The sequence below is a fragment of the Periplaneta americana genome, chromosome 13, assembly GCF_040183065.1.
Source record: "Periplaneta americana isolate PAMFEO1 chromosome 13, P.americana_PAMFEO1_priV1, whole genome shotgun sequence".
Lineage (NCBI taxonomy): Eukaryota > Metazoa > Arthropoda > Insecta > Blattodea > Blattidae > Periplaneta > Periplaneta americana.
Genome location: NC_091129.1, coordinates 166970849 through 166989150, shown reverse-complemented (window position 1 = coordinate 166989150; position 18302 = coordinate 166970849). Strand labels below are relative to the sequence as shown.

The window sequence follows — 18302 nt, the reverse complement described above, 5'->3', positions numbered from 1 at the left end:
TCCACAGTACTTGTAGTTACAAAAAAGCGGAAGAGTGCGTTGAATACAGCTCGTCGAACTCTATCTTCAGTATAAAGGGCAACTCTCTATCCCCGCGCGTTTGGACGGGAGAGGCCGGCAAAATTTCAAAAAATGGTCATTTTGTCCTTCCAAAACAGACTTTTTTCTACACAGGGAGAACGAAGGGGCTCAGTGGCCCGCCCTTTTAACTGTAGCATCCCGGAATCTTCCTTAATAATCACCGCTAAAATCCAGCAAATCCGTCGCACTTTTTACTAGCCTTAATTTTTAGGTACCTAAAATATTTGAGTCTCTAATTCCGAAAATAATGGCCATAACGAGGAACTGGATGCGGCCCTCTATTCCCCCTTGAGATACTTCTTACACGATAGCATCAAAATGGCAATCGCGAACACTTTCTGATTTTCCGCCGACATTCTTTCCGCCATAGCTCCACAGTACTTGTAGTTACAAAAAAGCGGATGAGTGCGTTGAATACAGCTCGTCGAACTCTATCTTCAGTATAAAGGGCAACTCTCTATCCTAGCGCGTTTGGACGGGAGAGGTCGGCAAAATTTCAAAAAATGGTCATTTTGACCTTCCAAAACAGACTTTTTTCTACACAGGGAGAACGAAGGGGCTCAGAGGCCCGCCCTTTTAACTGTAGCATCCCGGCATCTTCCTTAATAATCACCGCTAAAATCCAGCAAATCCGTCGCACTTTTTTCTAGCCTTAATTTTTCGGTACCTAAAATATTTGAGTCTCTAATTCCGAAAATAATGGCCATACCGAGGAACTGGATGCGGCCCTGTATTCCCCCTTGAGATACTTCTTACACGATAGCATCAAAATGGCAATCGCGAACACTTTCTGATTTTCGAGAAAAAAAGGGGAAGGGTTTAAACCACCATTCCGCCGACATTCTTTCCGCCATAGCTCCACAGTACTTGTAGTTACAAAAAAGCCGATGAGTGCGTTGAATACAGCTCGTCGAACTCTATCTTCAGTATAAAGGGCAACTCTCTATCTCCGCGCGTTTGGACGGGAAAGGCCGGCAAAATTAAAAAAAAATGGTCATATAGATCTTCCAAAACAGACTTTTTTCAACACAGGGAGAACGAAGGGGCTCAGAGGCCCGCCCTTTTACTGTAGCATCCCGGCATCTTCCTTAGTAATCACCGCTAAAATCCAGCAAATCCGTCGCACTTTTTTCTAGCCTTAATCTTTCGGTACCTAAATTATTTGAGTCTCTAATTCCGAAAAAAATGGCCATACCGAGGAACTGGATGCAGCCCTGTATTCCCCCTTGAGATACTTCTTACACGCTAGCATCAAAATGGCAATCGCGAACACTTTCTGATTTTCGAGAGTTACAAAAAAGCCGATGAGTGCGTTGAATATAGCTCGTCGAACTCTATCTTCAGTATAAAGGGCAACTCTCTATCCCCGCGCGTTTGGACGGGAGAGCCCGACAAAATTTCAAACAATGGTCATTTTGACCTTCCAAAACAGACTTCCATTCCGCCGACATTCTTTCCGCCATACCTCCACAGTACTTGTAGTTACAAAAAAGCCGATGTGAGCATTGAAAACAGCTCGTCGAATTCTATCTTCTGTATAAAGGGCAACTCTCTATCTCCGCGCGTTTGGACGAGAGAGGCCGGCAAAATTTAAAAAAATGGTAATTTAGATCTTCCAAAACAGACTTTTTTCTACACAGGGAGAACGAAGGGGCTCAGAGGCCCGCAATTTTACTGTAGCATCCCGGCATCTTCCTTAGTAATCACCGCTAAAATCCAGCAAATCCGTCGCACTTTTTTCTAGCCTTAATTTTTCGGTACCTAAAATATTTGAGTCTCTAATTCCGAAAATAATGGCCATACCGAGGAACTGGATGCGGCCCTGTATTCTCCCTTGAGATACTTCTTACACGATAGCATCAAAATGGCAATCGCGAACACTTGCTGATTTTCGAGAAAAAAAGGGAAACCACCATTCCGCCGACATTCTTTCCGCCATAGCTCAACAGTACTTGTAGTTACAAAAAAGCGGATGAGTGCGTTGAATACAGCTCGTCGAACTCTATCTTCAGTATAAAGGGCAACTCTCTATCCACGCGCGTTTGGACGGGAGAAGCCGGCAAAATTTCAAAAAAATGGTCATTTTGACCTTCCAAAACAGACTTCAATTCCGCCGACATTCTGTCCGCCATAGCTCCACAGTACTTGTAGTTACAAAAAAGCTGATGAGTGGGTTGAATACAGGTTGTCGAACTCTATCTTCAGTATAAAGGGCAACTCTCTATCCCCGCGAGTTTGGACGGGAGAGGCCGGCAAAATTTCAAAAAATGGTCATTTTGACCTTCCAAAACAGACGTTTTTCTACACAGGGAGAACGAAGGAGCTCAGAGGCCCGCCCTTTTAACTGTAGCATCCCGGCATCTTCCTTAATAATCACCGCTAAAATCCAGCAAATCCGTCGCACTTTTTTCTAGCCTTAATTTTTCGGTACCTAAAATATTTGAGTCTCTAATTCCGAAAATAATGGCCATACCGAGGAACTGGATGCCGCCCTGTATTCCCCCATGAGATACTTCTTACACGATAGCATCAAAATGGCAATAGCGAACACTCTCTGATTTTCGAGAGAAAAAGGGGAAGTGTTTAAACCACCATTCCGCCGGCATTCTTTTCGCCATAGCTCCACAGTACTTGTAGTTACAAAAAAGCGGATGAGTGCGTTGAATACAGCTCGTCGAACTCTATCTCCAGTATAAAGGGCAACTCTCTATCCCCGCGCGTTTGGACGGGAGAGGCCGGCAAATTTTTCAAAAAATGGTCATTTTGGCCATCCAAAACAGACTTTTTTCTACACAGGGAGAACGAAGGGGCTCAGAAGCCCGCCCTTTTAACTGTAGCATCCCGGCATCTTCCTTAATAATCACCGCTTAAATCCAGCAAATCCGTCGCACTTTTTTCTAGCCTTAATTTTTCGGTACCTAAAATATTTGAGTCTCTAATTCCGAAAATAATGGCCATACGGAGGAACTGGATGCGGCCCTGTATTCCCCATTGAGATACTTCTTACACGATAGCATCAAAATGGCAATCGCGAAAACTTTCTGATTTTCGAGACATTCTTTCCGCCATAGCTCCACAGTACTTGTAGTTACAAAAAAGCCGATGAGTGGGTTGAATACAGCTCGTCGAACTCTATCTTCAGTATAAAGGGCAACTCTCTATCCCCGCGAGTTTGGACGGGAGAGGCCGGCAAAATTTAAAAAAATGGTCATTTTGACCTTCCAAAACAGACGTTTTTCTACACAGGGAGAACGAAGGAGCTCAGAGGCCCGCCCTTTTAACTGTAGCATCCCGGCATCTTCCTTAATAATCACCGCTAAAATCCAGGAAATCCGTCGCACTTTTTTCTACCCTTAATTTTTCCGTACCTAAAATATTTGAGTCTCTAATTCCGAAAATAATGGCCATACCGAGGAACTGGATGCGGCCCTGTATTCCCCCTTGAGATACTTCTTACACGATAGCATCAAAATGGCAATCGCGAACACTTTCTGATTTTCGAGAAAAAAAGGGGGAGGGGTTAAACCACCATTCCGCCGACATTCTTTCCGCCATAGCTCCACAGTACTTGTAGTTACAAAAAAGCCGATGAGTGCGTTGAATACAGCTCGTCGAACTCTATCCTCAGTATAAAGGGCAACTCACTATCCCCGCGCGTTTGGACGGGAGAGGCAGGCAAAATTTAAAAAAATTGTCGTTTTGACCTTCCAAAACAGACTTTTTTCTACACAGGGAGAACGAAGGGGCTCAGAGGCCCGCCCTTTAAACTGTAGCATCCCGGCATCTTCCTTAATAAACACCGCTAAAATCCAGCAAATCCGTCGCACTTTTTTCAAGCCTTAACTTTTCGGTACCTAAAATATTTCAGTCTCTAATTCCGAAAATATTGGCCATACCGAGGAACTGGATGCGGCCCTGTATTCCCCCTTGCTTCTTCTTACACGATAGCATCAAAATGGCAATCGCGAACACTTTCTGATTTTCGAGAAAAAAAGGGGGAGGGGTTAAACCACCATTCCGCCGACATTCTTTCCGCCATAGCTCCACAGTACTTGTAGTTACTAAAATGCCGATGAGTGCGTTGAATACAGCTCGACGAACTCTATCTTTAGTATAAAGGGCCACTCTCTATCCCCGCGCGTTTGGACGGGAGAGGCCGGCAAAATTTCAAAAAATGGTCATTTTGACCTTCCAAAACAGACTTTTTTCTACACAGGGAGAACGAAGGGGCTCAGAGGCCCGCCCATTTAACTGTACCATCCCGGCATCTTCCTTAATAATCACCGCTAAAATCCAGCAAATCCGTCGCACTTTTATCTAGCCTTAATTTTTCGGTACCTAAAATATTTGAGTCTCCAATTCCGAAAATAATGGCCATACCGAGGAACTGGATGCGGCCCTGTATTCCCCCTTGAGATACTTCTTACACGATAGCATCAAAATGGCAATCGCGAACACTTTCTGATTTTCGAGAAAAAAAGGGGAACCACCATTCCGCCGACATTCTTTCCGCCATAGCACCACAGTACTTGTAGTTACAAAAAAGCCGATGAGTGCGTTGAATGCAGCTCGTCGAACTCTATCTTCAGTATAAAGGGCAACTCTCTATCCCCGCGCGTTTCGACGGGAGAGGCCGGCAAAATTTAAAAAAATTGTCGTTTTGACCTTCCAAAACAGACATTTTTCTACACAGGGAGAACGAAGGGGCTCAGAGGCCCGCCCTTTTAACTGTAGCATCCCGGCATCTTCCTTAATAATCACCGCTAAAATCCAGCAAATCCGTCGCACTTTTTTCTAGCATTAATTTTTCGGTACCTAAAATATTTGAGTCTCTAATTCCGAAAATAATGGCCATACCGAGGAACTGGATGCGGCCCTGTATTCCCCCTTGAGATACTTCTTACACGATAGCATCAAAATGGCAATCGCGAACACTTTCTGATTTTCGAGAAAAAAAGGGGAACCACCATTCCGCCGACATTCTTTCCGCCATAGCTCCACAGTACTTGTAGTTACAAAAAAGCCGATGAGTGCGTTGAATACACCTCGTCGAACTCTATCTTCAGCATAAAGGGCAACTCTCTATCCCCGCGCGTTTGGACGGGAGAGGCCGGCAAAATTTCAAAAAATGGTCATTTTGACCTTCCAAAACAGACATTTTTCTTCACAGGGAGAACGAAGGGGCTCAGAGGCCCGCCCTTTTAACTGTAGCATCCCGGCATCTTCCTTAATAATCACCGCTAGAATCCAGCAAATCCGTCGCACGTTTTTCTAACCTTAAATTTTCGGTACCTAAAATATTTGAGTCTCTAATTCCGAAAATAATGGCCATACCGAGGAACTTGATGCGGCCCTGTATTCCCCCTTGTGATACTTCTTACACGATAGCATCAAAATGGCAATCGCGAACACGTTCTGATTTTCGAGAAAAAAAGGGGAAGGGTTTTAAACCACCATTCCGCCGACAATCTTTCCGCTATAGCTCCACAGTACTTGTAGTTACAAAAAAGCCGATCAGTGCGTTGAATACAGCTCGTCGAACTCAATCTTCAGTATAAAGGGCAACTCACTATCCCCGCGCGTTTGGACGGGAGAGGCCGGCAAAATTTAAAAAAATGGTCATTTTGACCTTCCAAAACAGACTTTTTTCTACACAGGGAGAACGAAGGGGCTCAGAGGCCCGCCCTTTTAACTGTAGCATTCCGGCATCTTCCTTAATAATCACCGCTAAAATCCAGCAAATCCGTCGCACTTTTTTCTAGCCTTAACTTTTCGGTACCTAAAATATTTCAGTCTCTAATTCCGAAAATATTGGCCATACCGAGGAACTGGATGCGGCCCTGTATTCCCCCTTGAGATACTTCTTACACGATAGCATCAAAATGGCAATCGCGAACACTTTCTGATTTTCGAGAAATAAAGGGGAAGGGTTTAAACCACCATTCCGCCGACATTCTTTCCGCCATAGCTCCACAGTACTTGTAGTTACAAAAAAGCGGAAGAGTGCGTTGAATACAGCTCGTCGAACTCTATCTCCAGTATAAAGAGCAACTCTTTATCCCCGCGCGTTTGGACGGGAGAGGCCGGCAAAATTTCAAAAAATGATCATTTTGACCTTCCAAAACAGACATTTTTCTACACAGGGAGAAAAGGGGCTCAGAGGCCCGCCCTTTTAACTGTAGCATCCCGGCATCTTCCTTAATAATCACCGCTAAAATCCAGCAAATCCGTCGCACTATTTTCTAGCCTTAATTTTTCGGTACCTAAAATATTTGAATCTCTAATTCCGAAAGTAATGGCCCTACCGAGGAACTGGATGCGGCCCTGTATTCTCCCTTGAGATACTTCTTAAACGATAGCATCAAAATGGCAATCGGAACACTTTCTGATTTTGGAGAAAAAAAGGGGAAGGTAAACTCTTCCGCCGACATTCTTTCCGCCATAGCTCAACAGTACTTGTAGTTACAAACAATCCGATGAGTGGGTTGAATACAGCTCCTCGAACTCTATCTTCAGTATAAAGGGCAACTCTCTATCCCGGGCGCGTTTGGACGGGAGAGGCCGCAAACTTTAAAAAAATTGTCATTTTGACGTTCCAAATCAGACTTTTTTCTACACAGGGAGAACGAAGGGGCTCAGAGGCCCGCCCTTTTAACTGTAGCATCCCGGCATCTTCCTTAATAATCACCGCTAAAATCCAGCAAATCCGTCGCACTTTTTTCTAGCCTTAATTTTTGGGTACCTAAAATATTTGAGTCTCTATTTCCGAAAATAATGGCCATACCGAGGAACTGGATGCGGCCGTGTATTTCGCCTTGAGATATTTCTTACACGATAGCATCAAAATGGCAATCGCGAACACTTTCTGATTTTGGAGAAAAAAAGGGGAAGGGTTCACCATTCCGCCGACATTCTTTCCGCCATAGCTCCACAGTACTTGTAGTTACAAAAAAAGCCGATGAGTGCGTTGAATACAGCTCGTCGAACTCTATCTTCAGTATAAAGGGCAACTCTATATCCCCACGCGTTTGCACGGGAGAGGCCGGCAAAATTTAAAAAAAATGGTCATTTTGACCTTCCAAAACAGACTTTTTTCTACACAGGGAGAACGAAGGGGCTCAGAAGCCCGCCCTTTTAACTGTAGCATCCCGGCATCTTCCTTAATAATCACCGCTAAAATCCAGCAAATCCGTCGCACTTTTTTCTAACCTTAATTTTTTGGTACCTAAAATATATGAGTCTCTAATTAAGAAAAGAAATGGCCATACTGAGGAACTGCATGCGTCCCTGCATTCCCCCTTGAGATACTTCTTACACGATAGCATCAAAATGGCAATCGCGAACACTTTCTGATTTTTCCGCCGACATTCTTTCCGCCATAGCTCCACAGTACTTGTAGTTACAAAAAAAGCCGATGAGTACGTTGAATACAGCTCGTCGAACTCTATCTTCACTATAAAGGACAAGTCTCTATCCCCGCCATTTTGGACGGGAGAGGCCGGCAAAATTTCAAAAAATGGTCATTTTGACCTTCCAAAACAGACTTTTTTCTACACAGGGAGAACGAAGGGGCTCAGAGGCCCGCCCTTTTAACTGTAGCATCCCGGCATCTTCCTTAATAATCACCGCTAAAATCCATTAAATCCGTCGAATTTTTTCTGGCCTTAATTTTTAGGCACCTAAAATTCCGAAAATAATGGCCATACCGAGGAACTGGATGCGGCCCTGTATTCCCCCTTGAGATACTTCTTACACGATAGCATCAAAATGACAATCGCGAACAGTTTCTGATTTTTTCGAGAAATAATGGGAAGGGTTTGAACCACCATTCCGCCGACATTCTTTCCGCCATAGCTCCACAGTACATGTAGTTACAAAAAAGCCGATGAGTGCGTTGAATACAGCTCGTTGAACTCTATCTTCAGTATAAAGGGCAACTCTCTATCCCCGCGCGTTTGGACGGGAGAGGCCAGCAAATTTTCAAACAATGGTCATTTTGACCTTCCAAAACAGACTTTTTTCTACACAGGGAGAACGAAGGGGCTCAGAGGCCCGCCCTTTTAACTGAAGCATCCCGGCATCTTAATAATCACCGCTAAAATCCAGCAAATCCGTCGCACTTTTTTCTAGCCTTAATTTTTGGGCACCTAATATATTTGAGTCTCTAATTCCTAAAATAATGGCCATACCGAGGAACTGGATGCGGCCCTGTATTCCCCCTTCATATACTTCTTACACGATAGCATCAAAATGGCAATCGCGAACACTTTCTGATTTTCGACATTCTTTCCGCCATAACTCCACAGTACGTGTAGTTCGAAAAAAGCCGATGAGTGCGTTGAATACAGCTCTTCGAACTCTATCTTCAGTATAAAGGGCAAATCTCTATCCCCGCGCGTTTGGACGGGAGAGGCCGGCAAAATTAAAAAAAATAGCCATTTTGACCTTCCAAAACAGACTTTTTTCTACACAGGGAGAACAAAGGGGCTCAGAGGCCAGTGCTTTTAACTGTAGCATCCCTGCTGTGATCATTAAGGAAGCTTAATGATCACCGCTAAAATCCAACAAATCCGTCTCACATTTTTGTAGCCTTAATTTTTGGGTACCTAAAATATTTGAGTCTCTAATTCCGAAAATAATGGCCATACCTAGGAACTGGATGCGGCCCTGTATACCCCCTTGAGATTCATCTTACAGGATAGCATCGAAATGGCAATCGCGAACACTTTCTGAATATCAGTAATTATTCTTAATGTACTATTTTTAATTTTGTGTTTTAATTAACTATATGTAAGGGTTTTGCATTTCTTATTATAATTTAAGGGTATTTACTATAAGTTTTCACACACATAATGATCATGTTTACGTGTATCTATTTGACAATGTAACTAGGCAGCATCTTCTATACTTTTGAAAATGGCACACTAGTGCCTGAAACGTTCATGTTATAATTAGTACTTCATAAAATTAGATAAGCACAGACGGCCCATTTGAAACTTAATATTGTATTATAACTTACTTATCGGAACAAATCAAAACAAAATGAAACTGATGTAACTTGTTTACATAGGTCTACCTCCTATACAGAATGCTTATTATTGATATTATTATTATTATTATTATTATTATTATTATTATTAATTAAAAATAATAAAATATCACTCACCAAATAAGTTGCTATTTATACAAGAGGTTGAACCTGTGTTCCTTTGCATACCACATAACTATTTATGTTGCGCATGCCAGGATGCACTGAAAGCCCGCATTTTAAAATTATTTTTATGAAAAATTGTCGGTGATAGCGCAGGTCTGTCTCTACGAGTATTTAAAACTTCCCTCCTTAAAATATAATTTTTTTTCGAGAAAGGATACTCTTACATCATCATTATTGCTCGCATGTTTCAGTTTCCATCTTCCCGGAATACAGAATAACACTGAACTGCACCAGTTGTGAAGTTCAATAGTACAACACCTTCGCGTAAATCATAAACTGAGACACAAGAGAAGAGAACAGTGTGGGCTCGCGCCTTCTAGACTGTGAGATTTTTTATATTATTTGCGTCTTATTTAGGAAGACAAGGCAACACTGATTCTCCAATTTTCTCATTTGCATCCCTTCCCATCCGTCAGACGACCATTGAGAAGAGACCAGTCTGTCGGACAAGGAGAATGGTGGGTGGGTGGATACCGGCCAGGTCAGAAGACTTGGGCCTCAGCTGCAGCATTTGAAGTGCCACCTCAAAACCCACAAAAACATACGAAATGTAGAAGCCAGACCCGGCCAGAAGATTTTTGGCCTCAGGAACAAATTTTACTCCAAGACAGGACTATATACATCACAAAGTTTTCAAATACTTATACAACTTACTTACTTACTTACAAATGGCTTTTAAGGAACCCGAAGGTTCATTGCCGCCCTCACATAAGCCCGCCAGCAGTCCCTATCCTGTGCAAGATTAATCCAGTCTCTATCATCATACCCCACCTCCCTCAAGTCCATTTTAATATTATCCTCTCATCTACATATCAGCCTCCCTAAAGGTCTTTTTCCCTCCGGTCTCCAACTAACACTCTATATGCATTTCTGGATTCGCCCATACGTGCTACATGCCCTGCCCATCTCAAACGTCTAGATTTAATGTTCCTAATTATGTCAGGTGAAGAATACAATGCGTGCAGTTCTGTGTTGTGTAACTTTCTCCATTCTCCTGTAACTTCATCCCGCTTAGCCCCAAATATTTTCCTAAGCACCTTATTCTCAAACACCCTGAACCTATGTTCCTCTCTCAGAGTGAGAGTCCAAGTTTCACAACCATAAAAAACAACCGGTAATATAACTGTTTTATAGATTCTAACTTTCAGATTTTTGGACAGCAGACTGGATGATAAGAGCTTCTCAACCGAATAATAACACGCATTTCCCATATTTATTCTGCGTTTAATTTCCTCCCGAGTGTCATTTATATTTGTTACTGTTGCTCCAAGATATTTGAATTTTTCCACCTCTTCGAAGGATAAATCTCCAATTTTTATATTTCCATTTCGTACAATATTCTGGTCACGAGACATAATCATATACTTTGTCTTTTCGGGATTTACTACCAAACCGATCGCTCTACTTGCTTCAAGTAAAATTTCCGTGTTTTCCCTAATCGTTCGTGTATTTTCTCCTAACATATTCATGTCATCCGCATAGACAAGAAGCTGATGTAACCCGTTCAATTCCAAACCCTGCCTGTTATCCTGAACTTTCCTAATGGCATATTCTAGCGCAAAGTTAAAAAGTAAAGGTGATAGTGCATCTCCCTGCTTTAGCCTGCAGTGAATTGGAAAAGCATCAGATAGAAACTGACCTATACGGACTCTGCTGTATGTTTCACTGAGACAGATTTTAATTAATCGAACTAGTTTCTTGGGAATACCAAATTCAATAAGAATATCATATAATACTTCCCTCTTAACCGAGTCATATGCCTTTTTGAAATCTATGAATAACTGATGTACTGTACCCTTATACTCCCATTTTTTCTCCAATATCTGTCGAATACAAAAAATCTAATCAATAGTCGATCCAGTACGCCGAAAACCGCACTGATGTTCCCCAATAATTTCATCTACGTACAGAGTTAATCTTCTCAAAAGAATATTGGACAAAATTTTGTACGACGTCAACAAAAGTGATATTCCTCGAAAGTTACCACAGTTGGTTTTGTCCCCCTTTTTAAAATAGGTACAATTATGGACTCCTTCCATTGTTCTGGTACAATTTCCTTTTCCCAAATAGCAAGTACAAGTTTATAAATTTCGCTATATAATGCACTTCCACTCTCTTGTATTAATTCTGCTGGAATTTGATCGATACCTGGAGACTTGTACTTTTTCAGATTTTCTATCGCAATTTCGACTTCTGAAAGCGTGGGTTCAGGTATAAATGGCTCAGCAGTTTGTATTTCAATATCGTCCCGATCATTTCTATTTGGCCTATGTACATTTAGTAGTTGCGCAAAATAGTTTTTCCATCTGTTTAGGATTGATGGAGAGTCTGCAAGCAAGTCACCATTCTCATCCTTGATCACGTTTACCCTTGGCTGATATCCGTTCTTAAATTCCTTTATGCCCTTATATAAATCTCGAATGTTTTTATTCTTACTATTTGTTTCTACCTCATTCAGTTTTTCCTTCAAGTAATCTCTCTTTTTATTCCTAAGTGTACGACTTGCTTCCCGTCTTTCATTGAAATAATTATCTCTCTTCTCCTCAACTGGATCCTGTAGGAATTTCAATTTTGCCTGTTTCCTTCTTTCTACTACCATGCAACAATCTTCATCAAACCACGGTTTCTTTTTCTTAGTTTCATAATAACCTATGCTCTGCTCAGCTGCAATTTTGATACAATCTCTGATATTTTCCCACACGCTATTAAATACTTATACAATGCTATGCTTAATTGAAATACATAATATGTTACATATCTATACTAATAATAAATCTGTAGCCAAAATTTTTCTGGTAATTTTCAATTTTCCAAAAATAATGGTGTTAACATGTATAATTAACCATCCTGAAACCGAAAACTGCTTTTTTGAAATTTTTGTTTGTATGTCTGTCTGTATGTTTGTTACCTTTTCGCGCCATAATGGCTGAACTGATTTATATGAAAATTGAAATATAAATTAAGTTCGTTGTAGCTTAGATTTTAGGCTATATGGCATTCAAAATACTTTATGTAAAAGGGGGGTTATAAGGGGGCTTGAATTAAATAAATCGAAATATCTCCCTTATTATTAATTTTCGTGAAAAATGCTACATAACAAAAGTTTTTTTTTTTTTAATTATTTCCGATAAATTTTATTCTATGCAAAATTTTGATAGGACTGATATTTAATGAGATAAATTACTTTTAAAATTTATATAACGCTATCTAAGGCACTGTAATGAAAAAAAAAAAACAAATGACTTCATCTATAAGGGGCCTTGGACAACAACAAACGACAGCTATTAAATATAGCCTACAGAGAATGTTTCTGTGTTTGTATGAAGTAATATCGATTGAAGGATATACAAGACTTTTAAAATAACAATATAATACATTTTCACCGCTGCCTCAGATTATAGCATTGTTGTTCCTGCAATAACTCCCATGTGCAAAATATAAAATTTTTGAGTAGGAAGAAAAAACATATTTATTCATTTCATGGCAATGGTACTTGGGAGATTGTGAATTCTTACATTTTCGAAAGAAAGAAATATAATTACGTATCACAATATGTGCTGTATCACTATTTAAGTTATTTGAAGGGTTCAGAACCATAATGGGCCAAGCGCCATTTACTGAATATGTAGAAAACATGGGTTAAAATTAAGTTATTACCATAATTCAATGAAAACATATAGCAAGTAAAATGAAGTATACACATTAAATCTAAATTATGTCAATGATCATTAAACTATGGTTGCATGTAATAACAAATAAGAAACATGTTAAAGGAATTGTCATTGCACCAAATGAGTGTCTCTGGACCAAAATGATCGCATTTTAATTTTTTTAAGTAGGCTACAATTTAAATTAAGTAACATATTAAACGATTTATCCTTCTATCAAACACGAATGTTCCCTGGATCAAACGTCCTATTTTAATTATATAATTACTTTATATTTATTTCTAACGGGTGCAGCGGAGCGCACGGGTACGGCTAGTATAAAAATACAACATTTGAGTCCATTTAAGCCCAACCTCACTTGGCTCAGCCAATCGGCCACCAATGGTACAGGCCCAGAAACAAAATTTGAACTACCTAAATTTTCCACGTTCCAGTTATAACATACTGCGCACACTCAGTGCAAAGCACAGGGAAAGTTAAAAAGTGGTAGAAAATATGAAAGTAAGAAAAGCAATTTGCAGTGCATTTGGTCTTGACAACCAAAATGATGGTGATACGAGTATAACACTTCACACCTACCATGGGCAGGAGAAGTAGCATTGGCGACCACCCCTAGTCCCTTCCAAAGACTGCTCTTGCGACTGGACAAGCTGATGTATAATTTCTTTGTTCTGTCGCTCATCAAATGGACTTCTGTTCGAATGAACAATTTCTTGTCTCCACTTCTTTTTCTGGGGTGAATGAGACACCTGCAACAAGACGTACTTGTTAAAGACAACAGTTGAAATGTAACTTCATGTCAAACACAGACAAATGGATCATTGCTCAATGGCATAGTGGATTAACTCCACTGCATAATTTTCTCTCTCCTCCTCTGCACAGTTCCAGTTTATTAACTTCAACTACTACTACTACTACTATTAAATATTTTCACTTGGTAAAAAGAAAGAGAATTCAATATCCAATACAATGGCCAACACCTTCCTAGGACTTATGAATCCAAATATCTTGGAGTTATTTTCGATAGTAAGTTAACATGGAGCAACCATTTGAAATATATTTCTGAAAAAGCTCGTAAAAGATTCTCCCTTCTAAAAAGACTAGCAGGAAAGAAATGGGGATGCTCTAGGAATACTTTGAACACTACATACAAAATGTTTATACAGCCAGTGCTGACATACTGCGGAGAAATTTTAATTACTTCACCTTTCATAAACGAAATAGAATATGTTCAAAACCAAGCTCTCAGACTCATTACTGGTGGAATCAAAACAACTCCAATAGATTCTATGAGATTCCTCACTAATATTAACAGCATCAAAATGACAATAGAAGAAAAAGCACTGATTCAATATGAAAAACTTATTAGATTACCAGGAAACAATTGGCATTCATACAGTCCTCTCTGTAGATTGAAAACTCAAAAAAGTTTCATATCCATTGTTCAAGAATTAAAACAGAAAATCAATATCCCGAATTTAAAAGAAAACCTACAAATTAAACCAAACCCTTTAACTCTATTAAATATGGAATATAATCTAAATTTAACAGAAGAAATACTGAAATTAGAAGTAAACACTGAAATACTAAAACAATTGTCTTTAGAGACAATTAATATTAGATACCCTCCACAAAACTGGCTTCATTTATACACCGACGGATCCTTGATCCCCAGAGAACAAGGTGCCGGTGCAGGTGTTACGTGCTGTCTCTTCTCACTTTATAGATCTCTTGGGTATGGAACAACAAGTTTTGATGGAGAAATCATTGCAATAAGTGAATGTCTCAGGAATCTTCTATGCCACATCAGTAAATTTAAAAATGCAGTTATATTGTCAGACTCCAAAGCAGCTATTCTATCAATAGTCTCTAAACACACACCTTCATCTCAAACAGCAGAAATAACTAAAATGCTCTCTCAATTAATATCACTCAATAAAAGAATTGTATTCCAATGGATACCATCCCATTGTGGAATCCTGGGAAACGAGAATGCGGATGCTTTAGCAAAGAAGGGCAGCACTGCTACTTATAGACCTGTTACTAAATCTACGTATTACTCTGTAAAAAGATTTATTAAATCTACATACTTAGACTTCAACAAACAAAATTTGATAACACAATCCCAAGGGAAAAAATGGAACTCTCTGCATCAAAATCCACAGTTAATTCCTGATTTACCACGAAAATCGTCTGTAGCTGCATTTAGATTGGCAACAGGCCATGATTGTTTGGCCAAACACCTGCATAGAATTGGAATATATCAGTCCCCTAACTGCCCATTGTGCAACTCAAACCAAGAAATGGATTCGGAACACCTCAAAATCTGTGCTTCAGTGGCTGACCATGATAATATCTTTGAAAAATATTGGAGTGCAAGAGGTCAAATGACTTTATTGTCAAACGCCTGGCATTAGAAAACAACAACAAAACTATTAAATTATAGTCAATAATAATCTTACTTTACTTTTATATTACAAGTATAGAAAAAAATATCAATCCTCTTCTAGTAACCGATAACGACTATCCTCCGGTTTCCAAAGACTGTTATTTGCTAGTTTCTACGCTCGTAATTAAAATCTATCATACAAATAATACGACAGGAAATGACATTTAAATATTTATAAGCATTCTTCCGAAACTACCGCCAGTTCCCAAACTCAGTAGACTTGTAGAACAACACTATGTTACTTACCCACTTACTACCCATAGAAAAGCATTCCTTTCATATATCGGATATTGCTTGAACATATAACTAAAATGTAATTTACGTCACATAGTCTGAAATCAACAGCGTAATGCGTCAGTTTCCGCAATCTAGACAAGTCAATAATTCTAAACTATACAATCATAAAGATACAATGTGGCTGCAAGAACTTGCAGCTACTCCTTAATTGCAATGTTCAGTAATGGAACATGCATAGTAGAGCCAGTTTTGGGTTGTATTTATAACCTATTAAATATAATATGACACTTCCTAGATAATTCAAAATTATCTTCAGATTTAGACATAGATTTGTACTGAAAAACCAGGAGATGTGAAAATCAAGAACTTGCTATGGGAGAACATACACAGCAGGGGTGCTCAACCTCATGAATACTGCGGGCCAATATTTTATAAAATGTTCTTTTGGAGGGCCACAGACATCCTCCAATAATAAATAATTTACATAAATGTCTTAATAATTAGTGATTACTGTAATTTATAGTAATTAATAATACAAGTCTGTTCAAATATATATTTTTTTTTTTTATTTTAAGTTTGAAACATTACTATCGGGCCGCGGGTTGTGCACTGCTGTTGTACAGCAAAATGTCTTTATAAGGAATGTCCAAGTAACAAAATTTCCAGTTTAACAAACTTAATTACCGCTCTTCATCAATTTACTGTTATTCATATGTTGAAAACATCTTCAGTTAAACTAATACTAATGTAACGAAAATTTCAGTTTAACATATAGCTTACAAATTTCTGTACCTTGTAAATATTAATGCTAAATATGGCAGCAGTGGTGCCAACTTATATAGGCCCACCCAATAATTTGTCGTGTTATTATTATTATTATTATTATTATTATTATTATTATTATTATTATTATTATTATTATTATTATTACTATCCGTACCCGTGCGCTCCGCTGCACCCGTTAGAAATAAATATAAAGTAATTACATAATTAAAATAGGACATTTGATCCAGGGAACATTCGTGGTTGATATAAGGATAAATCGTTTATTATGTTACTTAATTTAAGTTGTATTTACATAATTAAAATGCGATCATTTTGATCCAGAGACCACTCATTTGGTCATAAAAATTATTTTAGGAAATACAGGAAACGAATGTACAGAATAGCCTATCAAGTTTTCTGTGCATAAGAAGCTATTTTAATCTTACCTGGCCTCGATTCACTCAGAAGTTAATGTAATAACATTATAGCATTATGTCCATCTAGAGAAACTACATTTTCCAATGGTGAATTAATAATTAATTATACAAATCGGTTAATTTAGCTTCCGATATTACTTCATACAAATACAGAAACATTATCTGTAGGCTATCTTTCATAGCTTTCGATTGTTGCTGTCCAAGGCCCCTTATAAACGAAGTCATTTGTTTTTTAATTCATTACACGGCCTTAGATGGCAGTTATTTTAATTTTAAAACTCATTTATCTCATTAAATATCAGTCCTATGAAAATTTGGAAGGAATAAAACTTATCGGAAATTATTTTCAAAGAAACTTTTGTTATGTAACATTTTTCACAAAAATCAATAATAAGCGAGATATTTCGATTTATTTAATTCAGGCCCCCTCATAACCTCCCTTTTAAATAATGTATTTTGAATGTCATATAGCCTAAAATCTAAGGTACAACGAACTTAATTTATATTCCAATTTTTATCGAAATCCGTTCAGCCATTATCGCGTGAAAAGGTAACAAACATACAGACAGACAGACAGACAGACAGACATACAAACAAAAATTTCAAAAAAGCGATTTTCGGTTTCAGGGTGATTAATTATATATGTTAGGACCAATTATTTTTGGAAAATCGAAAATTACCAGAAAAATGTCGGCTACAGATTTATTATTAGTATAGATTATTATTATTATTATTATTATTATTATTATTATTATTATTATTATTATTATTATTCACCTGACATAATTAGGAACTTGAAATCCAGACGTTTGAGATGGGCAGGGCATGTAGCACGTATGGGCGAATCCAGAAATGCATATAGAGTGTTAGTTGGGAGACCGGAGGGAAAAAGACCTTTAGGGAGGCCGAGACGTAGATGGGAGGATAATATTAAAATGGATTTGAGGGAGGTGGGGTATGATGATAGAGACTGGCTTAATCTTGCACAGGATAGGGACCGATGGCGGGCTTATGTGAGGGCGGCAATGAACCTTCGGGTTCCTTAAAAGCCATTTGTAAGTAAGTAAGTATTATTATTATTATTATTATTATTATTATTATTATTATTATTATTATTATTATTATTACATCGTCGTCTCATTTTAGGTGAATGATTTATTAAAATCAGTGAAGACAGATTTTTAAATACGTAAGTTAAAGTAAGGAAGCATTGTTGGGCCCTTGTATACAGAGAGGTAGCTAGTTAATACTAACAGTCAACTCATGTTTTTAAATTTTAAATCAAGCAGAATACATCTTAAGAGAAAAGCAACAACGGGAAGTTAAATTTTTCTTTGTTGAGTAGCAGTGCTTAGTAAATAAAAGAAGGAAAGAATCAGTTGACTTTAATATTAGTTTGCTCGAATGTCGCTGTGCGGTTAACTACTTAGTGTAATTGTGATGTGATTTTC

The 18302-nt window shown here is 38.7% G+C and overlaps 1 protein-coding gene across 1 annotated transcript in view; it reads right to left on the bottom strand.

Annotated features, from left to right (window-relative positions):
- LOC138711672 (uncharacterized) overlaps window positions 1–18302 on the bottom strand; it is a 267255-nt gene that overhangs the window by 225680 nt on the left and 23273 nt on the right. Inside the window, exon 5 of the mRNA XM_069842800.1 lies at window positions 13543–13712. The gene's annotated coding sequence lies outside the window, so the exon portion shown is untranslated. The remainder of the gene's footprint in view (window positions 1–13542; window positions 13713–18302) is intronic.